We start from the raw sequence: 8,822 nt of genomic DNA, 5'->3' as shown, positions 1-8,822 counted from the left end.
CACTGAGCATTAAGCAAGTGTAAAAAACTATCATCTCGCAGCCAACGCAGTAGGTATGAAAATGAGCAAGAACAAGAAGCAAAGCAAAGGAAACTTGCTTTGAGCCCCAAGACTACAGTGGTGAGTAGGGCTACAGAGCTCGACTTTAAAGTCCATATGCGGTTTTCAGGCGGATACGATGGGAAGATCAACCCTCAGACTGTCAACAGCATTAAAATCTCAACTCGGGAAATAAAAAATGCACAAGTATTTTCGGATGGCAATGTCCTTCTCACATGTGCTTCCGAAGAACCAAGCAGTAAGGCCTTAACCTTCACATTTGTGGCCAAACAAACCGTAGTGTACCAAATATGGTGAACAGAAGTGGAGTAAAGGGGTTATATAGAAATGGGGTGGCAGGGTAGCCTAGTGGTTAGAGCGTTGGACTAGCAACCAGAAGGATGCAAGTTCAAACCCCCCAGCTGACAAGGTACAAATCTGTCATTTTGCCCCTGACCAGGCAGTTAACCCACTGTTCCTTGGCCATCATTGAAAATAAGAATTTGTTCTTAACTGACTTGCCTAGTTAAATAAAGGTTTAATAAAGGTAAAAAAATTAAAACCATGTGTTTAATACCATTTCAATTATTCCACTCCAGCCATTACCACGAGCCCGTCTTCCCCAATTAAGGTGCCACCAACCTTTTGTGAATTCAGCCCATGTTCCTGTTTCAAACCACCAGGGCCTGATGCATTGGTATCACTCCGATTTCCCCAACATACCTCAAGAAATACTGTATGTGTATGAATAGATATTGCACACAGGGTCTTGGGATATGTACTGTCCTCTGATGACATTGTTTCTAACTAACAAATCTGCCTCTAAGATATTGTGGGAAAACAGTGGTATGATACTTTACCAAAAGTATTTAAAGAGATTGAAATGACTTAAACCTATGATGTTTGTGTTTCATGTAGATAGAGTTGTTCTTTTTAAAATAAATGTAATCAGCATATCACAATTGAAAAATAGAACTCAGTTGATCGGTTTAGTCCTTTCCTACCAAGAAGTTATCACATTTTCAAAACAATAATTTTCCACTTTCTAATTATCTGGCTACAACTTGACCAAATGAGAATATGAGAGTATACACGAGGTGATAAAATATCTTACCAACTGTTTTAACTTTTAGTCTTGAGATTGGAATATCATTATGTTTCCAGAAGCTGTATAAACACTTTTATATCGCACATATCTGTTAAGTGGAAATCATGAACAGTATATGAGCTATTATAGTTGTTTTTTGTTTTGTCTGTGTGTGTATGGGGGGGGGGGGGGGTCAGCTAAATTCCTACAATTCTACCCATTTTGCCATGGGACAAATAGTAAGATATGCAGTTTTATAACTAATCATTACATTATTCATTAATCAACAAATAAAATAAAAGGGCAGCACATCACTCCAATGACAACTGTGGGCCCATGAGAGGATCCTTCTTCATTCTCACATTGTCCGTTAATGTTTTTTTATATAGGTGGATAACTTTTCCAGGGTACCAAATGTGATTGGCTCCAGAAATAACTGTGCCGTACATTTCCTGGTGTGTGGATCCTTCAGGAAGTGCTACCACGCAGGTCCCTGTAGTTCTTGAGGTGTTGAAGATAATTGGGGTCTGCATCTACCAATCCAACTGACAGGACTTTGGCCAACAAGTGATAGTCTTGTTCAGTTAACTGCAGAAGAAACTAATGTCAATTGATGATATTAAAGAATATATGAACCAGTTTTATTATATAAAGTGTGTTATCAGAATATACGTGGCCTGCATCAACTCCACACCTTTTTCTTGTTGGCTTCCTTGTGTTCAGAATTTTGAGGATTTCCACCTTTATTTCTGCGCATCAAAGCATTTCTCTGTGGAAAAAAAGGTTGAATGAAAATGAAGACTAGTGAACTGTGATTAGGACAACAATAATAATTTAAAAAATTCAAAATGAGGTGGCTCTGTCTGTCATTTATCAAAATATGAATCTCTTTGTTGTCAAGACAGGGAACCATTTCCAAACATTTGAGCAGGGTGACACAATATATTGAAGTGTTGCATAATCTGACAATAAAAAAAACACACCAGGGCACTTTCAGTCAGTGGTAAATCAAGGAATTATAAAGGTAAATGGTAATGCACAATAAATGATTTGCAGATGTGTCAAATGAGCCCCCAATGATTACAGGAAAAATGTAAAGATAGAAATGTTAAGGCTTAACAGTAAATTTGAAGACACTGAAAATGTGTAATCTGAAAATCTAGAGATAAGATGAGGTTGATAAGGAATCTTTTTCTGGTTTACACTTCCTTCTTAGGAAACATTTGATTTGCGTACCCCGGAGGTTTCAAGAAACAAGTAGTGAAAATTATACTTTGACAATTAATAATTTTGTGAGGGCATTAACAGGAGTTTTAAATACAATATCACTAGTTTTGGTATTGGTAGTGAAACTTGTGATGTAGGAAATAAAGAGTACTCGCCTCTTTTAGGCCATTTGAAAAGCATATAATGATGCAAATGAGGCCAATGGTAATCTGTAAAGGTTTAATGGAAAAGAAACATTAGGTCAACATTTTTATTTTCCCACATAAGGGCCTAAGTCTTGTTATGACAAAGGATCTTAAAGCACAATAGTCTAGCACTGCTTATCAAATCCAGAATAAAGTATAGGTAATACCTAGTATGAACTACAATTGGAAGCTCAAATAAAAGGTCCTTGTTTTTTTTAAATAAAAAGTTTGAACTTACCCCTAATATGTACAACATGTGTCTCTCTCTGTAAATCCTTCCTGAGAGGTGTGTGAAGTCTTATCTTAAGAGAAGCGAAGTTTCCTGCTCCTACGCTTTAACAGACTACTCTCGCAATGTGAAACTCCTACAAATAACCAGTAATACAGGTTTAACCGCATTTGTTAGGTATTGTTAAACCACAAAAGTCTCTAGTTATGCGTAGTGAACTGGGCTATTACGTAAATAAACGTCAACTGATTGAATCAGAGGTATTTAATGATACTCAACATAGCTATTGATTTTACACCTAGAAACAATGTGTGCATAAAGTTAGGCTACTGTTATTTTGGGGAAAATCTGCACACCCATGTATATATAGACACATTGGAAACGTTATAAAACCAAGTATGCAGTTTCTCAAGGAATTCTTATAAAACCATAAAGTCTCAGGTGCAACTGAACCAAACCCCTAATTAATTGCTTTGTAATGATCAATTTTCTATTTAAAATGCACACCTTTAATGCTGTCTCAAATCAGAGAGGAATGTAGCTTACATTAAAAACATTACATTTAGACTACATTAAATCATATTTAAATGATTGTGTGCAGGTTTAATTGTCTATTTAGTTTGTATTATTTTGACTGTGTAGTCTGTGCCTACACCCTTCATCACCATACCACTCATAGTGCTTGGGGTAGACGTTGATACAGTATTCGGCACAGATGTAATATCCTCAGTTTGTCCTCAATAGGTTATTGTTAGGAGGGAAACACAAAACGGACCTTAGATCAGTCTAATGGATCGGTGTCAAGGCGCAACGAGAGATATTACAGAAAGGAGGATATATCAGAGGAGACAACCCCATTGGGCAACGAATGGAGGAATGTATAACGCATCACCAAAAAGACTGTCGACCAATCGCGTTCACGTTGTCAAATATGCGTCAGGCATTTGCAAAACCGTCGTCATGAAATCCCTTCTTAATTTAAAGTCAGGGTAGGAGTCGAGAAAAACTGCCTATTTTCTTCGATAGTATGTAATGTCACGATTCCAAAGCTTATACGATACTACAGAGAACAAGTTAATTATTTCACATCTCAGAAAATAATTGCAATGTACTTCTTGTTGACCAAATCCATTCTAATGTTGGATTTTGGAGCAGCGCCAACTGAACCATTCACGCCCTGATATTCACCCAGAATGCACCCTGCGGCCCATTGACGATGAATGGGCAACATTCAATGTGCGTTAATACGATACCAATTGGGTTTCCCGTCTCCTCAAAAATATCTCTGGTGCAACTTCTGCCGCATTCATGCGCTAGTAGAATCTAGGAAACTCGGAAATGTCCGACTTGCTTGTAGTTATACACGTGCTGCTTCCAATAAATCAACAACACAGAAATGTCTGAGTCTCAATAACTACCTACAATTTACACCTTCCGAGCAAATCTGGTCACCGACATTTAACTAATACAAGAAAAACATTTCAGACTTCTCGTGGCAACGTTCAAGTACCCCTGACTGCAGTTCGGGGCCGAGATAAATGTGGGTGGAGTCAAACGTTTGACTCCCCCACGTTTGACCCTGCCCACCGGTGTTTTTTGTCCCTCTGTGGTTTGACAAGTCACACTGAATACGAACACACACGTTTGCGCAAGGCACACATTGAATACAAACGTATTTAAATTTTGAAGATTGTAAGAAATATTATATAAAGTGGTCCCAGCACATGTGTTGTAAACACTTTTAGCTTCATGCTATATTTGAGACAAGCTGATGATATTGTTGCAGTGAACAACAGACATGCTATGTACTGTTAAAATTGGGTTAATAAATGTTATAAGTTTGTAATTATATCATTTCATTGAGCATATATACAGTTACTACCTATCCTGATTTATAATGCTATTTACTTTCCTCACGAGAATGGAGACAGATTATACCATATAGACATACTGACAAGCTGAATGTGATAAGCTATATCAGCTCCAGTAAAGAGATCAGAGACTCGGGTGACTTCTACATCATCTTTACTAAACAAAATAACACAATTAAACAATTGAAACAAATAACACAGCAGACAAAAACAAGGTTTGACCACTCCTCAAAAATGGCTTCACTCTTGCTCCTCAAAAGAGACAGAGACAGTAAATTTCTTGTTGTCAACTGCCTCAACATAGAACATCTCTCCTTGTAACTGGAACGAGAACATGAATGGTTCCTTGAGGATAATATTTTCCTCGTCATCCAGGCCATCATACAAAGTTCTTTAAGGGTTGTAATATGGTCTTCCCCGTCCATCCCAATTACTCTAAGGAGGGAAATGGTGCCTTTAAATGTTTGGTGTTCGCACCACCTTGCTGCTTCTCGGGTGTCCCTTAGAAGAACGTCTGCATCCTTGAAGAAAAAGGAAGAATAAATGTTAAGAGTAGGCCTCATTGGGTGATCAAGACAAATTACACCCCACTTTCACAATACCACCTTGCAAACAAAAGCCACTATTGCTATAGGGGTTTTCAGTGATATCTATAACTACTCGACAAGTCATCACAACTATTATATCTTGCCATGCAATCAAGCCTTCAGCATTACACACAGTAGACTACATACCCAGTTCACAGATTTCTATCGTCTAGAAAGAAAACAGATTGTGGTCATTAAGTAATGTAAAGAAACCTCTAGGGATATGTGTACAAGAATGCACCTTACTTTAGCAAATAGCCTATATAGTACCTGATCCTGCAGAGCTGGATGCTGATGTGACATGCTGTGACTTCTTGGGGGGACGTCTTCTACATCATCCTGAAATATATTGGAGAGGAAGGGGGGAGGTCATTAAACATTGGTTTAAGACTATACCACTCATCATATGACACCTCCTACCTGTAGTGTGTTTTGTTTCCACCGCCTTTTTCGATCTTTCCATCTCTCTACTTCAGAACTTAGTTAGTGAAAGACATACAGTACATTCAATATGAAAATATATTCAGGTCAGTCTGGCAAGGATGCAAATTAAACGTTTTTATATTGTTCAAGACTTACGGCATTGGAAAGTTCTGCAGGAGAACTAGGCACCACCATCGCCTAATTTGCTGCATGTTTTCCGTTGAAAAAGAAAATCACACAATCGGATGTGGATCCCAAAAAAACTTACATCCACTGGTGATGAGAATTTAAGAATTTATACATACCTCAGTGAAATCACACTGTGCTTCCATTGCAATGTACAGAGCGTACTGTAAGATAAGAAAGAGTAGGTTGTTAAGTTTGCTAGTTATGATAACAACAATAATAATGATAATAGTAAATAATAATAATAATAATAATACCCCCCTTTTGAAGTATGCTTGGGGTCCATGTCCATTTGGAAGACCCATTTGTGACCAAGCTTTATCTTCCTGACTGATGTTTTGAGATGTTGCTTCAATATATCCACATCATTTTGAGGATTGATTATAAAAAAACGTTTGACATGTTTCTACGAACTTTACAGATACTATTTCGAATTTTCGTCTGCCCCGTTGTGACCGACCGCTTGAGCCTGTGGATTTCTTAACAAAACGTGCCAATCAAATGGAGGTATTTTGGATATAAAAATAATCTTTATGGAACAAAAGGAACATTTATTGTGTAACTGGGAGTCTCGTGGGTGCAAACATCCGAAGATCATCAAAGGTAAGCGATTCATTTGATTGCTTTTCTGACTTTCGTGACCAATCTACTTGGCTGCTAGCTGTTTGTAATGTTTTGTCTGCTGAGAGAGATGTCCTTACATAAACGCTTGGTATGCTTTTGCCGAAAAGCTTTTTTGAAATCTGACACGCCAGGTGGATTAACAACAAGCTAAACTGTGTTTTGCTATATTGCACTTGTGATTTCATGAAAATTAAATATTATTAGTAATTTAATTTGAATTTGGTTATCTGCAATTCAGTGGATGTTGACGAAAATGATCCCGCTAACGGGATGGGTGCATCAAATTCGAACTGGTTCTCTACCAAACTGGTTCTCTACCAAATTTGTTCAAGAATGGCCCTTTTCCCTTTGTTCCGATTACAACCGCTCACTTTCAGTTATTTGAAAAGGAAGTCGTCTCCCAAATATCACAATTTTTAAACAAGCCATAGAAAGTTGGTTGCAATTTCAATTTAATCCACCAGAAAATACAGAACAAATAATATAAAATATTGTTGTTCAACTCAAATATTCAAATTGATAATATACCATTATTTTTTAAGAATATTTAAAGAAACAAAGGTATAATCTTTGTAAATGATATAATTTAAAGGGCTGGTGGAGTTATGTCACACATGCAGCTAACAAAAACATATGGAAATGTCTGCTCTACCCAAAATTACAACCAACTAATTGCATCATTACCACAAAAATGGAAGAGAACAGTGGAAGGAGGAAAAAGTAAGGAACTTGTCGGTCAGCCCTGCATTAAAGACCGTAATTGGTTAAAGAAAATTGTGATTAAAAAAAGTATACCAGTTTCATCTTGTGTAACATGTGTCATATTGTGTTGGTCTGCTAGAGACCTGTTGTCATCGTATTAAGTTTCTAATCAATAACCAATACCGTGTATGTGTATCTTATGTTATCATTTAGCTTGTTAGTAAATCATTAAATCAATTTGTGTGGTACGGAATGATCCGTGAGATTCGGGTTTGTGCAGATTTACGGATTATGCGACATTCAGAATGTAATAATTCAATTAATTCAATGTAATAATTCAATGTTAGGTAATTATTCAATAAATAGCATGTCATCACAATAAGCAATAGGTTGAAAAAAAACGTATGGTATTATTTAGATATTACCTTTCCGTTCTTCAGTGTCTGCAAGGCACGTCGCTCAAGTCCAGTGGCCTGTTCCTCATCAGTTGGAATTCCTGAAAGGAGACTGTCACTGGGGTGACACCTGTGACTTTACAAACTAGTTGACATTCAGATGATTGGCATTTTGTTCTTTATCTGAACAATAATTGAATGTTACTTCTAACAGAACGCATGTAATAGTTATGAGTCAAACTGCACGTCCACAAGCACACACAACTCATGTCCTCCATATTAAGATATACCTGGCACCAAATAAACGAATGTCGGCAAAGAAGGTGGGTCTGTCAAGGGGCCTTCCACGGGTTAAAATCCAAATGACCTTCATTTTTTCACAAATGTTTTGTAACCTACTACATAATTGTACAATTGGTAATTACTGTCAAATGGATAGTTTTCCTTTTATGAATGTGTGCGTCATGCATGTTTGGCTATTCTGTGATTTTACCTTCAATTTTTACAAATGATGTGCCTAGGCGAATTGTGCCTTGTAGGATTTATTTGCAGAGCACATTCATATAATAATTCATTCTATGTTAACTTCTTAAAACAGACTACTTATTAGATTTGACAGATATGTCGATATATTTTACTTGCGTAAAATAACCGATTCAATGTATTTTTCACACACACACACACACACACACACACACACACACACACACACACACACACACACACACACACACACACACACACACACACACACACACACACACACACACACACACACACACACACACACACACACACACACACACACTGACCTTTTAATGTGCCCATTGCGTGTGGCAGCGATCTTGCCACAACATTGTTTATTGGCAATTGCGTAAAAGTCTGCCTGCCATAATGAAATCCCTTTCGCTGACTGCTAGTGACCTGAAACATTTATTTCCAGCTGTCACATCCTGATCTGTTTCACCTGTCTTTGTGATTGTTTCCACCCCCCCTCCAGGTGTCGCCCATCTTCCCCATTATCCCCTGTGTACTTATACCGGTGTTCTCTGTTGGTCTGTTGCCAGTGCGTCTTGTTTGTCAAGTCAATCAGCGTTTTTCATCTCAGATCCTGCTTCTCCCCGGTCTCTATTTTTCTCACCCTCCTGGTTTTTACCCTTGCCTGTCCTGCCTCTGAGCCCTCGCGCCTGACCACTCTGCCTGCCGTCATGTACCTTTGCCCCACCTCTGGATTACCAACCTCTGCCTGACCTGAGCCTGCCTACCG

At 37.9% G+C, this 8,822-nt stretch overlaps 2 long non-coding RNA genes across 2 annotated transcripts; both read right to left on the bottom strand.

Moving 5' to 3' along the window:
- Positions 1-561: 561 nt before the first annotated feature.
- On the bottom strand, positions 562-3,898 carry LOC135512490 (uncharacterized). The gene is made up of 4 exons (XR_010451417.1): positions 2,777-3,898; positions 2,509-2,562; positions 1,821-1,895; positions 562-1,714 (listed from the first exon to the last, which is right to left on the bottom strand). It is a non-coding gene; the product is annotated as an uncharacterized LOC135512490 (long non-coding RNA).
- An 883-nt stretch (positions 3,899-4,781) lies between these two features.
- Positions 4,782-6,960, bottom strand: LOC135511680 (uncharacterized). The gene is made up of 3 exons (XR_010451295.1): positions 5,496-6,960; positions 5,373-5,394; positions 4,782-5,159 (listed from the first exon to the last, which is right to left on the bottom strand). It is a non-coding gene; the product is annotated as an uncharacterized LOC135511680 (long non-coding RNA).
- Between the last annotated feature and the right edge of the window lie 1,862 nt (positions 6,961-8,822).

This window comes from Oncorhynchus masou, chromosome 24, assembly GCF_036934945.1.
Source record: "Oncorhynchus masou masou isolate Uvic2021 chromosome 24, UVic_Omas_1.1, whole genome shotgun sequence".
Taxonomy (NCBI): domain Eukaryota; kingdom Metazoa; phylum Chordata; class Actinopteri; order Salmoniformes; family Salmonidae; genus Oncorhynchus; species Oncorhynchus masou.
Note: the sequence above shows the minus strand (reverse complement) of the source record. Positions and strands in the feature narration are given on the sequence as shown.